The 16,915-nt window shown below is 42.2% G+C and overlaps 1 protein-coding gene across 1 annotated transcript in view; it reads right to left on the bottom strand.

The window, feature by feature from the left end:
* dock5 (dedicator of cytokinesis 5) overlaps positions 1–16,915 on the bottom strand; it is a 162,683-nt gene that overhangs the window by 138,577 nt on the left and 7,191 nt on the right. The gene's annotated exons all lie outside the window — the stretch shown is intronic.

The following is a 16,915-nucleotide window of genomic DNA, read 5'->3' as shown; positions in this document are numbered from 1 at the left end:
TCCGTTTTGTTGTAGATGCATGTACATGCATTTGTAAATGGTAAATGGCTGCATTTATATAGCGCTTTTAACCAAAGCGCTTTACAATTTGTTCCTGACATTTTACCCCTTCACTCACACACTCACACACCGACGACAGAGGCAACCATGCAAGGTGCCAACCTGCTCAATGGGAGCAATTAGGGGTTAAGTGTCTTGCTCAAGGACACTTCGATATGCTGCCCGGGAGGAGCGGGAATCGAACCGGGAACCTCCGGGTTACCAGACAACTGCTCTACCTCCTGAGCCACTGTCGCCCCATTTGTTCGATTGTGGATTGTAATTTAGGAAATATCAATAAAAGATTTAGCGATATACAAAATAAATCAAATAATTTAAAAGATTTACCTGGGACACACAGATTAAGTTGTTTTTATTTCCTTTGAAGCTACTGTAGCCACACCGTCTGTCACACCGACCGACTTGTGTTTTAGGCAGATGGCAACAGAATGGTATAGTAAGTCTTAGGGCTGTCCCCGACTAAGGATTTGGATGGTCGACTAGGATTGGCCAAAATTTGACGTTAGTCGACTATTGGGCTGTGGGGGGTGCTTAATGTCTGAAGGAGTCGACTGAAGGCTTCTTGTCCTCTGCAAAAGCATGCAATTGGTCCACTGATGGATACATCTTGATATTTGTCTAGTCTAGTGTGTTCATTAGATGGGTGAAATCCTCTTTCAGTGCCTCTGTGCCTGTTTTCGTAGGCAGTTAGCCTCTGGTATGCGTGCCATTAGCGTTAGCCACGCTTCTAGGCCTCTTTTCTTTTGGAAAGAATGATAAAAATGGAATGGAAAAAATATAGATTTTTTTTTTTATTATATTCGACTAAGAGGTTGGCCAGTCGACTACGGCTCCTTTCGACCGATTAGTCGACTAATCGATTAATAGGGGTCAGCCCTACTAAGTCTACACACAATCAAACCGTGTGGGCTATACAGTTCTGAGAGCAGCACTGGGATCCAAAAGGATTAAGATAGAACATTCCCCATGTCAGCTGCTAAAAGAAGGCCAAATATTACCAAGAGAGGCACGTCTCATGCACTGGTGTGTGTGTTCTAAACCCTGTTGGAATTTCTCAAAGATGTTGTTTTTACTCATAACAAGAGCCGAGTAGATACTATTTTATCTTAAACCCCTGACAATAAGAAGACTGATGATACAGCCAACAGAGAGGCTCCAAGCAGCTACGTATATGGCTCTGGTTCACATTATTCTAGAGAGTGATGAGGAATAGGGCAGGGAATAGTCTTCAGATGCTGATTCATTGCCCAGTGATGTTTATCCGATACACAAGAGGCAAAGATTGTTTATTGATGCTGAAATATGGGAGACAATAATATTATAATATGTGAAAACGCACACACTGTCACTTCAAACACATGGAAGGAGTACCAGTGGAAAATAATCAGTAGACGCTGCTATGACGCCCAAACGTCACCAAGGGGATCAATAAAGGAATAGATTATCTTATATTATCTTATCCGCAGACAAATTTGGAAAAAATTAAACCTGAAATAACTAGACGGGTAGAGCGCAAATGTCCACCAGGCGGCGCGCCAGACACGCTGACAAACACGCTGACAAACACACAGACAAACAGACAGACAAACAGACAAACACACAAACAAACACACTGACAAACACACAAACACACTGACAAACACACAGACAAACACACTAACAAACACACTGACAAACACACAAACACACAATCACACAGACAAACACACTAACAAACACACTGACAAACACACTGACAAACACACAATCACACTGACAAACACGCTGACAAACACACTAACAAACACACTAACAGACACGCTGACAAACACACAATCACACTGACAAACAGACAGACAAACACACTAACAAACACACAGACAAACAGACAGACAAACAGACAGACAAACACACTAACAAACACACTGACAAACACACTAACAAACACACTGACAAACACGCTGACAAACACACAATCACACTGACAAACAGACAGACAAACACACTAACAAACACACTGACAAACACGCTGACAAACACACAATCACACTGACAAACAGACAGACAAACACACTAACAAACACACTGACAAACACACAAACACACTGACAAACACACAATCACACAGACAAACACACTAACAAACACACTGACAAACACACAAACACACTGACAAACACACAAACACACAATCACACAGACAAACACACTAACAAACACACTGACAAACACACTGACAAACACACTGACAAACACACTAACAAACACACTGACAAACACACTGACAAACACACTGACAAACACACTAACAAACATGCTGACAAACACACTAACAAACACACTAACAAACACACTAACAAACACACTAACAAACACGCTGACAAACACACAAACACACTGACAAACACACAGACAAACACACAGACAAACAGACAGACAAACACACTAACAAACACACTGACAAACACACTAACAAACACACTGACAAACACACAAACACACTAACAAACACACTAACAAACACACTGACAAACACACAGACAAACACACTGACAAACACACAAACACACTGACAAACACGCTGACAAACACACAAACACACTGACAAACACACTGACAAACACAAACACACTGACAAACACACAAACACACAATCACACAGACAAACACACTGACAAACACACAAACACACTGACAAATACACTGACAAACACACAAACACACTGACAAACACACTGACAAACACACAAACACACTAACAAACACACTAACAAACACACTAACAAACACACAGACAAACAGACAGACAAACACACTGACAAACACACTGACAAACACACAAACACACTAACAAACACACTGACAAACACTAGAGATGTTCCGATACCATTTTTTCCTTTCCGATCCGATTCCGATACCTAAGCTTTGGGTATCGGCCGATACCGATACTTATCCGATACCAGTGCATACATAAAAAAAAAAAAAAAAAAACGATTTTATATAAATTATAATTTTTTTTTTTTTTTAACAAATACTGTTTTATATATACTGTTTTTTAGTAATAACTAGAAAGTAATGGTATTTATTCAACAACAGGTGATTGTATAGATTTGTATTAGTATCATTAATCAATGAGTATGGGGCTTCAGCACTGCAGATATACCCTACTCCAATGATCCACACGGACATTATACGTTGCTGCACTCGCTACCCACTGGCTCTGCAGATATACCCTACTCAGTCTGTCTACAAGGCTCCGTTTCAGTAGCAGTCGGATCTGTTGTGATTTTTGCACAATAAATATTCAACATTCTCTTTTGAGACTCCGCCTCAGACTCTTATCATTTGGCACTAAAAGCTAAACATTGTCACCAATATGGCTGTCCGCAACATGTCATTAATTGTGTACGCGAGCGAGGTGGTCTCAATGACGACGTCAACGCGAGCTAGGTTAGCATAGCATGAGCTGCCGGTATATGAAAAGACTGTAACGTTACTGGTGACATTGTGATTTAACGAATACTCCTTTGCCAACTTGCTGTACTTTGCTTGCAGGTCTGCAGCCATTATTGCTGGATTATGAATAGCCCCAACTTTAGCCAAGGTAATGTTAAAGCTAGCTTTCGGTTAGCTGTTCAATGCTAATAACACCAGCCACCAAGCGAACCCATGAGCTCCCCGTCAACACCGCTCTGTCGGGACGATGACATTTAAGAAAGTATCTGCTGTTAAAATGACAAATGGCATTGACACTTTAATCGATTAAGCACACGTTTGTTTTATAATGCTTACTCAACAGACCGCAGTGTTGTTGATAAATTACGTCATATGGTATCGGAGCGCAGCATTAGAGGGTACTCGCCGATACCGATACCAGCATTTTAGGCAGTATCGGCGGCTTTTCCGATACCAGAACGGAACAACTCTAACAAACACACAAACACACTGACAAACACGCTGACAAACACACAAACACACTGACAAACACACTGACAAACACACAGACAAACACACTGACAAACACACAAACACACTGACAAACACGCTGACAAACACACAAACACACTGACAAACACACTGACAAACACACTGACAAACACACAAACACACAGACAAACACACAATCACACAGACAATCACACTAACAAACACACTGACAAACACACAAACACACTGACAAACACGCTGACAAACACACAAACACACTGACAAACACACTGACAAACACACTGACAAACACACAAACACACAGACAAACACACAATCACACAGACAATCACACTAACAAACACACTGACAAACACACTGACAAACACACTGACAAACACACAAACACACTGACAAACACGCTGACAAACACACAAACACACTGACAAACAATGACAAACACAATGACAAACACACAAACACACAGACAAACACACAATCACACAGACAATCACACAGACAAACACACTGACAAACACACAAACACACTGACAAACACGCTGACAAACACACTGACAAACACACAAACAATCACACTAACAAACACACTGACAAACACACTGACAAACACAAACACACTGACAAATACACTGACAAACACACAAACACACTGACAAACACACTGACAAACACACAAACACACTGACAAACACACTGACAAACACACAAACACACTGACAAACACACTAACACACAATCACACAGACAAACACACTAACAAACACACTGACAAACACACAAACACACAATCACACAGACAAACACACTAACAAACACACTGACAAACACAATCACACTGACAAATACACTGACAAACACACAGACAAACAGACAGACAGACAAACACACAAACACACTGACAAACACACTGACAAACACACAATCACACAGACAAACACACTAACAAACACACTGACAAACACACAAACACACTGACAAACACACAAACACACAATCACACAGACAAACACACTAACAAACACACTGACAAACACACTGACAAACACACTAACAAACACACTAACAAACACACTGACAAACACACTAACAAACACACAGACAAACACACAGACAAACACACTAACAAACACGCTGACAAACACACTAACAAACACACTAACAAACACGCTGACAAACACGCTGACAAACACACTGACAAACACACTAACAAACACACTAACAAACACACAGACAAACAGACAGACAAACACACTAACAAACACACTGACAAACACACTAACAAACACACTGACAAACACACAAACACACTAACAAACACGCTGACAAACACACAGACAAACACACTGACAAACACACAAACACACTGACAAACACACAAACACACAATCACACAGACAAACACACTAACAAACACACTGACAAACACACTGACAAACACACAATCACACTGACAAACACAAACACACTGACAAACACACAAACACACTAACAAACACACTAACAAACACACTAACAAACACACAGACAAACAGACAGACAAACACACAAACACACTGACAAACACACAAACACACAATCCAGACAAACACACTAACAAACAGACAAACACACTGACAAACACACTGACAAACACACTGACAAACACACTGACAAACACACTGACAAACACACTGACAAACACACTGACAAACACACTGACAAACACACTGACAAACACACAGACAAACACACAGACAAACACACAGACAAACACACAAACACACAGACAAACACACAGACAAACACACAGACAAACACACTAACAAACACACTAACAAACACACTAACAAACACACTGACAAACACACTGACAAACACACTAACAAACACACTAACAAACACACTAACAAACACACTAACAAACACACAGACAAACACACTGACAAACACACTGACAAACACACTGACAAACACACTAACAAACACACTAACAAACAGACAGACAAACACACTAACAAACACACTGACAAACACACTAACAAACACACTAACAAACACACTAACAAACACACTAACAAACACACAGACAAACAGACAGACAAACACACTAACAAACACACAGACAAACAGACAGACAGACACACTAACAAACACACTAACAAACACACTAACAAACACACAGACAAACAGACAGACAAACACACTAACAAACACGCTGACAAACACACTGACAAACACACAAACACACTAACAAACACACAGACAAAATGACAGACAAACACACTAACAAACACACAGACAAACACACTGACAAACACACAAACACACTAACAAACACGCTGACAAACACACAAACACACTGACAAACACACAAACACACAATCACACAGACAAACACACTAACAAACACACTGACAAACACACAATCACACTGACAAACACAAACACACTGACAAATACACTGACAAACACACAGACAAACACACTGACAAACACACAAACACACTGACAAACACACTGACAAACACACTGACAAACACAAACACACTGACAAACACACAATCACACTGACAAACACAAACACACTGACAAACACACTGACAAACACGCTGACAAACACACAAACAAACACACTGACAAACACACTGACAAACACACAGACAAACACACTAACACACTGACAAACACGCTGACAAACACACAAACACACTGACAAACACACTAACACACAATCACACAGACAAACACACTAACAAACACACTGACAAACACACAATCACACTGACAAACACACAATCACACTGACAAACACAAACACTGACAAACACACAATCACACTGACAAATACACTGACAAACAGACAGACAAACACACTAACAAACACACTGACAAACACACTAACAAACACACTGACAAACACACAATCACACTGACAAACACAAACACACTGACAAACACAAACACACTGACAAACACAAACACACTGACAAACACACTGACAAACACACAATCACACTGACAAACACAAACACACTGACAAACACAAACACACTGACAAACACGCTGACAAATACACCGACAAACACACTAACAAACACACAAACAAACACACTGACAAACACACTGACAAACACACTGACAAACACACTAACAAACACACTAACAAACACACTGACAAACACACTAACAAACACACTGACAAACACGCTGACAAATACACCGACAAACACACTAACAAACACACAAACAAACACACTGACAAACACACAAACACACTGACAAACACACTGACAAACACACTGACAAACACACTAACAAACACGCTGACAAACACACTGACAAACACACTAACAAACACACTGACAAACATGCTGACAAACACACTGACAAACACAAACACTGTCTGACCGCTCTCCTTATTCATCAGTCCGACGATACGTTTCTGGCACTTTTTATCGCCATGCCTCTATTTTAAAGGGGAACTATTTTACAATTTCTTTCACTATTTGGGCACTTTTACACAATTCCTGTGAGTTTATGGAACACCTCTGTAATTTTTTATTTTTTTTAATTCATTGTTTTGTATTTCTAATGAAGTCCTCAAAAACAACATTTTTCTACCTCAAGATCTTAAGCCGTTTTGAGGCTGGGCTCCAACCACAATGGTAAACCACTGCCTCGCCTGATGATTATCATGCAGCGGTGTCTCTCTGACATCACAAATCAGCACATTTTCAGATTACTCAGTTCAGTGAGGGTGAATATTGTGAGAGGAGAATTGGAAGAATGCGCCAATATGAGAATTAGAGACATAGATCATATTAATATAAGTCCACATAGCTAGGAAACAATGCTAAACACTGAAAAAGGCCATTTATAAGATAGTTCCCCTTTAATCACACCACTTTTGGGGGAAAACAACTATACAACTAACAACTACAATAAAACAGGGATTAGATGTTGTTTGATCATCAACTACAACTAATACAACTACAACAAATAACCCACTGCCTATCACTAGACTATCAAGGCACAGAAGGAATCATTATCGCTTAGTTTTAGGTCACTTGGAGAATAAGAAATGTCCAGGTAGGGAAAAGAAGAAATATCCTGCAGCTGACTGGGGGAAATAGGCATTTTGAAAAAGGATCAACTCAAGTGTAACTTTTCACAATGGTGTGAACGCTTAATGGTGGCCAGTTCAAGTTTCAAGTTTCTTTAATAGTTGTCATACAGAAGTACAGAATACTTTTGTACAAAATGCTTCTTACTGTTGCGCTCCAGAGACTGTGCATGACAAGATAAGTATGAAATAAAAACATAGTAAAAATTAGAAGAAAAAAAGAGGTCACAGTGTTCAGTTTAGACATATGTACAATGTTCGTAGACGTAGTTACCATACAATATACAATACTGTGCAGTGTACTAATATACAATACTATATAGTGCAAGGCATAAATGGACGAGGTGCAGTTTAGGTACAATTCACAGTAGGTGTACGAGTTGTAGTGCAAATCCTTTATCAATAAATATAAAGTGTAAGTGTGTTTGTGTGATCTAAAGTGTGGAGAGTGGGTGCTGCAGTGTGTTGTTTGTTTGAGTGAGTGTGTGTGTGCGTGTGGGTGTGTGTGCTGTGTGCATTTGATGGTTGTTGCATAGTGATTATTGTTCGTTTAGCGATTATTGTTCGTTTAGCAGCCTGATGGCCTGGGGATAGAAGCTCCTTCTGAGTCTTTCTGTGCTCGCCATAAGACTCCGGTATCGCTTGCCTGACGGCAGCAGTTCAAAGAGGCAGTTGTTCGGGTGGCTCGAGTCCTTAATAATTCTCTTAGCCTTCCCCTTGCACCGCTTGTTGTAAATGTTCTGGAGGGTGGGAAGCCCCCCTCTAATTGTGCGTTCGGCTGAACGTGTCACTCTTTGTAGTCTGCTACGGTCTTGTGCAGTGCTATTCCCAAACCAGGAGGTGATGTTGCCGGTCAGGATGCTCTCTATTGTACATGAGTAGAAGTTCCTAAGGATCTTCTGACTGACTTGGAACTTCCTTAGGCGCCTGAGGAAGTAGAGGCGTTGTCGTGCCTTCTTCACAACACTGTCAATGTGTGTGGTCCATGTCAAGTCCTCGGATATGTGGGCTCCGAGGTACTTGAAACTGTTCACTCTCTCAACTGGTGCCCCGTCGATGCTGAGGGGGCTGTAGTCCTTGACCCCCGACCTCCTGAAGTCCACAATCATCTCTTTTGTTTTGCTGACGTTCAGGGAGAGGCAGTTCTCCTGACACCACTGTGACAGGTTCTCTACCTCTTCCAGGTAGGCCCTTTCGTCGTTGGCAGAGATCAGGCCCACCACTACTGTGTCATCAGCAAATTTGATGATGGTGTTGTTGTTCCGCTGTGCTACGCAGTCATGTGTGTACAGGGAGTAGAGGAGGGGGCTCAGAACACAGCCCTGGGGGGCCCCTATGTTGAGCGTGATGGATGAGGAGGTGCAGTTGCCGGCTCTTACCACCTGGGGTCTGCCCGTCAGGAAGTCCAGGACCCACTGGCACAGGTCATAGTTCAAGCCCAGGTCCCTGAGCTTGGCTATGAGTTTGGAGGGGACTATGGTATTGAATGCTGAGCTGTAGTCGATGAACAGCATTCTCACATAGTTCCCCTTCCTCTTGTCCAGATGTGATGCTGCTGTGTGCAGCACATGGGCTATGGCGTCCTCCGTGGACCTGTTGGGGCGATATGCAAATTGCAGAGGGTCCAGGTTGATGGGGAGGGAGGAACAGATGTAGCCCTTCACTAGCTTCTCAAAGCACTTGTGATGGGAAGTCAGTGTTGTAGTACTCGAGTCAGAGTCCTGGGCCCTGTTCCTCGTACCTGGCTAACTGAGTTAGCCGGATCATTTTCAGGATAATTTGACTTAAACTAGACCTTTCGGTTCCCCGACGTGCGATTTTCTAAATCACTATGGCAGGCAACAGATCAAAAAGTTTGAACCTGGTTGAGGGCAGGGTTTAGTTCAGTTAGCTGGATAAACCATGGCCACGCCCTCGCAAAGAAATGCCACATTCAATTCTCAGTTTAGATCCCATTATACCATTCTGAATTATGTTTTTGTGCTTCGTTTTTCTAGTGGGGGCTTTTGAAATGTAAAATAATATACCTAAAATGCTGATAATAAATTTACTTTGTCCTAAATAATGCACGTCATACGGCGCTTGCAAGGTGCGATATACACACTATGTGGTTATTTTAATAACGTCGGAGCATTGCAAATGTCAATCCCGTGGGGATGTTTTTAATTAATGAAACCTATCAGGCGTTTGGCTCTGATTAGTTTCATATTCTCGGCTGTGGATGTATTTGAGCCCGGATTGTGTTTCATTCAAGCATAAATTGAAGCGTCTTCATGCGTGGATTGTGGATATGAATTACGACGAATCTGAATATGTGGATTGTTGAATTGTATCACGTCACTCACACGTTATTGTGATATTGTAACTGGGATTAAAATGTTTGAGGAGATGCGCTGTTTGATTTGACTTGAGAAAATGAATGAGCAATTGCAAGCAGGGCTCTACAGTGCGACCATATTGCTCGCATATGCCCCTAGAAATATGTGTGTGCGAACCGGAAAAATCAATTACTCGCACGGCGTGCGAGTGAAGATTACAGCCTCAGTCGTCCTTTTTTTTCTCCGCTGATAAATCGTTAAAAAACTACAAGTCCCACATTGCACTCAAGCCAACGGTCCAATCACAGTAGAGTGACGTGACTGGTAATTGGAAAGAAAGCAAATTACCAATCAAAAGCTCTCATTTTGCTTGTTTACTTCCTGAAAGTCCGCCATTTGCGATATGCGAGAGTTTCCCGAGACATGTAACTTATTCTAGTCTTACCAATAGCAATAGATTTTAGAACACCTAGATTTATCGATAGCAATAGTAATATAACGTTAATGCAACAAAACGAATGCCTTGCTTTGTTAATCATAACGTTGATGCAGTAGCGTATGTCGTTGTGCCGCACACAACAGCAGAGGTGGGAAATAGGGTCCAGCTGCAGCGCCGGACGGCCAGAGTGCAAGCGGTGTGACGTAATTGGCAGAATCGACTGTCAATCAATGGTCTACCTGACACGCAAACTCATAAACAATGTTTCTGTACTGGAGGTGTACAGTATTTCAATAGGCAACCCTGAAAGGATTATTTTTCTAGAAGAGCAACACTAGCCAAAACATAGGCATTGTATGCATAAAAGGGGCAAAAGCTAAAGTTAAGTGACTGTTACTTTTGTAGCAGTAGTTTGATTTGATAGTTTATTTGATAGGGACAGCACATGTTAACACTTTGAATGCCCAGCAGGGGGCGCACATTTAGTGCTTGAATGCCCACATCCACTTCAATGTTAGCATTAATATCGCCTAATCTATGTTTTAAATTATGGCTATGTGTCTAATCTGCCCGTCGCATTATCAATGACCTATTTCCAGTCAACATTGTCGAAGCAGATTGTTTTTTTATCGGTTAATTTCCGTTTCATAGCATTTAGAAAACCCCTCGTTTTCACGGGAAAAAAAGAGGATTCCATGATAATCGCTGATGTACTGTAATATTCTAGAATGTTGTCATTTGTCGGCCTATTTATGAATCGTTTTCAAATAAACGCTAGATTATCGATAGTATATGTGTACGCTGAAAATCGATTCTCTCAGTTCCTGATCGCTCTTAGAGTCAAACAGCCATATCACAAAAAAAAGAAAAAGCTTATATCTCCGTGAAAACGGGTCTGATTATCCTAAGACTGGTAACATAGATTCTTTACCCGAGATCAGATGGTATCCAAATGGATTATTCCAATTCCTGATCGCCATTCGAAAAAATCTATCCTTTTATTGATCCACCGCGTATACAGTAAAAACATAATCCCCGCTGCTCTGAGGGTCCAGCATGAAGCTGATCGACCCGGTTACATGAGTGAGAAGTAAAATGTAGAGTCCGGGTCTTTTTTCCAAAAGGGTGAATTACCATCTGGGAGACGATAGGGGGCACTTTTTTCACATCCGAGCGCCTGGGGTGGCTGATTTTCCAACGGTAGACTCGGTTGATGAAATATGAATTCAGATCGCTAATAAAAAAAAAAAAGAGCGAAAAAACGAATATTCTCGTTATGGGCATTCAACCCGCGGGGGGTAAACCCGAGAAAACTCGGGTTGGGCATCCAAAGTGTTAATGAACATCAAGTACAAAATACAAAATGTAAACATGCAGGGTTGTAGCAAGAGCTAATTTACACCAGGAGACAGCAAACCTCTTTCAATAAATAAATAGCCTGCTTAGGGTAAAAGCATTGTGACAATCAATGATAAAAACAACAATAAAAACAAGAAACAAGTTACATAAACTAAATCAGATTAAAAATTATCACAGTTCTGGTTTGCCTTAAGATGCAGTTTAAGATGGGTCTTGAACATGGAGTATGTGGGGCATTCTCTAATCACAACTGGTAGGCTATTCCAGTAGTTACCACCCAGAGAACACAGTTTTTGTCGAGGGTAGTGTGAGCCTCCCACACGTTACACCTCGCCAATGAGAGTCCGCGCTGGCAGGTGAAAAGAAGTGGCTGGCTGACTCTGGTCTGGTTAGACTGTCCATTGATATGTTTTTGTGTCCCGACGCATATATAGTGCTGGCTCGGGGTGTTTCTGATAAGAATCATGCGGGTGGCTAGTACGCCTTGGTTACTTGTTATTAAAACAGCGTTTTTATAAAGCAACTGGGATGGGGGTTTTTTCCTCTTCCGAGAGCCTGTTACTGGGTCTCGACGGATTCTCGTTCATATCTGGGGGATGTTAACGGAATAGATCAGAACATAGGTAGAGGGGTCTCACGCCCTTGGGGTGGGCCACCGAGCACGGTTCAAACCGGCCCGTCTGGGTGGCATGTCGGCGTGGTTAGGGCACGGGACTGGTTCTGGTCACGCTGGTCCAGGTCAGTTAACCCGTTTGTCCGCCGGGGATGCAGATCTGCTGTTCTGGTACCCTGAGGGACTTGGGCTTTTTTCAGGGGGAAAAATGCCGGGTCGGCCCGGGTGTCACAGGGTTAGGCGTTATGGAGACCCTTTGTTGGGTACTCTTTTGTACCTGGCACTATTGTAAGTGGCTGGTTCTCCTTCTTTCGCTCCTCTCTCACACATGGCGAAGAGGGGGCTGTTGGTGTGGTCTTCTGGACCCCCTCTGGTAATCCTGTGTGCTTCCCGGGCCGCCGGGCCCGGTCCGAAGTAAAGTTTCGTTGATACCGTAGGCCTGGGATAACCCTTTTTTGGAAACTGAAACACTTGTACTGCGGTATAGCTGTTGTATATCCGCAGGTGTGTTTGAGTTTTTTCTTGAGGGGTTATAGGAACAACCACCGTCTGTGTACCGAGAGGGTAGTTGATTCCCTGGTATGTTGGAGCAGAGTCAACTCCCGGGTTACCCGGTTGAGTGTGCCCCTGCACGTTCATGACGTCTGCCAATCGTGTCAGCCTTCTCTGCCTCGACCCCTCTGGGTGGTTTTTTTTTAATGGAGGCTTTGTCATGGTGCTCAACAACGCCAGCATACGCCCCTTCCGCCGGGGGGGCTGTTTTCAGTTGACTCCTTTGGCGCCTGTCTCGTCCGCAGTGCTCCAGGCTCAGGTTACAGCCTGCTGCCTGGTTTCCCCGGTGCGCTGTCTGCTTCCGTTGGTTTGACTTTGAGTGCCTACGGCCATGCTGACTGCCAGTTCTGCAGGGTCAGTGTGCCAGGCGGTGTGCTATTGGGGGGAAAGGGCCCGCTCTTGGAGGGGCCCTATCCGAATACGCTGGCGATGTGGGGGGCGGTGTCACTAAGTGACCGCCTGGTGGGGTCTTGATGCCTGGCGTCATTTGACCTCTCCGGGCCCCCTTTTTCCATGGGATCCAGTCCCTTCAGTGGGTCTGGGTCTTCCTTCGCGCTCCGCTGCTACGGCCTTGACCCCGTGATTTTGGGGGCAGTAACGAGGGTTGTTCCTTCCGTTCGTTCCCTGGTGGCATGCGGGTTGTGCGTGTGCGTAGTCGTGGGGTCAAGCCACGGTCTGCTCACCCTGTGCGTTGGGTTGCTTGAGTTCCTCTTCGCACGGTCGGATCTGTCTCCCTCCCGTAAGCCTCCAATAGGGAGGGTATCCTCCATTAGGGAGGGTCGGGGGGCTCGGTCCTCCCCGGTCTGATGGTTGTGGGGGGCCTCAGCGGGGTACATTTGTCAAGCTATGGCTCCCGCTCAGCTCCTCTTGTGCAGATGATGCTGAGCGTAAGCCATAATGAAATAGAACGTAAGGTTATGTATATAACCAAGTTCTATGAATTATGGTGACGCTCAGCATCAGATGCCGCTGCGGCCCTTGATCTCGCCTTGTGGTGAAAGTTTGGGAAGGAGGCGAGTAGGTGACCACACACCTGCTTATGAAGGTAAGCGGATGGGGGTGTGGCCAGACGAATGTTGGGATGTAAAGGTACATGGTGGAATTTTTTATTCAGTGCTCGTGCACGAAGTGAAGTACAGTGCAGATGATGCTGAGCGTCACCATAATTCATAGAACTTGGTTATATACCCTTACGTTAATTATCTAGTATATTGTGGTCCTGCCCTAAAATATTAACATTTTGGAAGAATGTGTTTGAATGTGTGAATGACGTATTTAAAGATACCCTGATAATAATGCTATACTTTGAGCAATTCCTGATACCTCTTAACCTCTTGAACATTGCCTTTTTCTTTCAGCAAAGAAATGTATCACAGCACACTGGTTAATACTTAATAGAGGACGCTCCTACTAAAAACAAGTGGATTGACAGATAAATCTATTTTCTCTATAAAAGGATAACTTTCAAATTAAGATCGCAGACAAGAGGTATGTGACAGAAAATGGAATATAAAGCAATTAACCCGCAGTCATCTTTTGATCTATAATCCTCCTTCGTCTTGTAAGCACTATTGTCATTATTATTTATTTTACTTCAGGCATTTTTTTCCACTTTAATCAGTGGAATGGCAAAGCAACAACTTCCTATTTGTAATTGATGCCTGTATGTAATGTTTAATGTGTGGATATTACGTATGTATACCCTTTACAGGAACGTGTCATGATGTGACTATTGTGGTGTATGTATCCATCAATGTTTTGGTCATTACAGTGATTGCTCAAGAATGATGGATTTACCATGAGTTGTTGCCATCATAAGCATCATGGTTATTAGATTAGATTAGATTAAAATGTATTGTCATTATTCAGCACAAGTACAGTACAACGAAATTAAGTTTGGCACCCAACCAGAGTGCAGATGTAACAGTAAAGTGCAATAGTAATATACAATGTGCAGGTGATTAAACTGTGTATAAAATACTGTATATAAATTAGTACTACTACTGAGTATAGTGATAATCAGATGTATGTACAGAGTTGTAGTATTAATATGTACAGTGATACAGGTATAAAGACACTATGGTAGTAAGTCATACTTGCCAGCAGCGAAACTAGTAAGAGTAGCCAGGTAAGGGATATATTCTAGATATAGTATCTAAAGCCTAAAGGTTATGTAAAAGGATTATGTGCAGTGCAGGTATGTAGAAACAGGTGGATATATATATATATATATATATATATATATATATATATATATATATATATATATATATATATATATATATATATATATATGGTATATACAGCATTATTGTAAATGCAATAATGAACTTGAATATGGAACTGAAGTTACCATCATACTACCACCATGGTGCTTTTTCATGGAGGATAAGTATATTACTGTGGTAGTAGTTTTGTTTTGTTTGTTTGGTCTTGTTGCAGTAGTTTGTGGTTTACCTGTTTTGTGGTAGATGTGTGTTGTGTATTTGTTTGATTGTGATTTAATTTAGAAAATACCAAATATATATATATATATATATATATATATATATATATATACACAAAATAAATCAAATAAGTAAAAAGATTTACCTGGGCCACAGATCAAGTTGTTTTTATTTCTTTTGAAGCTACTGTAGTCACACCGTCTGTCACACCGACCGACTTGTGTTTTAGGCAGATGGCAACAGAATGGTATAGTAAGTCTACACACAATCAAACCGTGTGGGCTATACAGTTCTGAGAGCAGCACTGGGATCCAAAAGGATTACGATAGAACATTCCCCAGTCAGCTGCTAAAAAAGGCCAAATATTACCAAGAGAGGGAAGTGCACTGGTGTGTGTTCTAAACCCTGTTGGAATTTCTCAAAGATGTTGTTTTACTCATAACAGAATGTGGTTATACTCGGCAGCTCCCAGGTGTGATTGTATGTAAATGTGAGTAAGCAGGGCGTTGCTGAAAAAGAGCATCCGTGCTCAGCGAACCTACCCATGGTAACTAATGGTAAAAAAGAAATACACATAAATAAGACAATGACAGATGGGCCTGGTCTACAAGATACACTACACGACCAAGGTACCCATTAGGCTTGGGCGGTATGACGGTATACCAGGGTATTTAGAAATCCCGACGGTATTGAAAATCAATACCGTCTAAACAGAGTTTTGTTGTAGTGCACACATGCGCCAGCAGAGGGCGAGACCAGTCCTCACTAGTGGAGCGAGGCATGCAGAGCTGGTTGTCTACACACAGGAGGAGGAGGAGGAGGAGGAGGAGGAGGAGGAGGAGGAGGAGGAGGAGGAGGAGGAGGAGGAGGAGGGGAACCCGCTTCAGTGGGTGAAATTAAATGAGACACGCTTACCGTTGCTGCGGGCTAACTGGCTATTCTGAGAGCTAACTGTAGTGTTGTGTATGATCACAACAGTGTTCACGCTTTGCGGTAATGTTGCGACAGTGCTGTGAAAATACCGTAAAGCGTTGTGGTAACGAGAGTGTGTGTTGTTGTTGTGTGTAGGATGCTGCGGGCTAACTGCTACCATTCTGA

This window comes from Notolepis coatsorum (assembly GCF_963971535.1).
Source record: "Notolepis coatsorum genome assembly, chromosome: 10".
Classification (NCBI taxonomy): Eukaryota; Metazoa; Chordata; class Actinopteri; order Aulopiformes; family Paralepididae; genus Notolepis; species Notolepis coatsorum.
The sequence above is the reverse complement of the archived record's forward strand: the minus strand, read 5'-3'. Positions and strand labels throughout refer to the sequence as shown.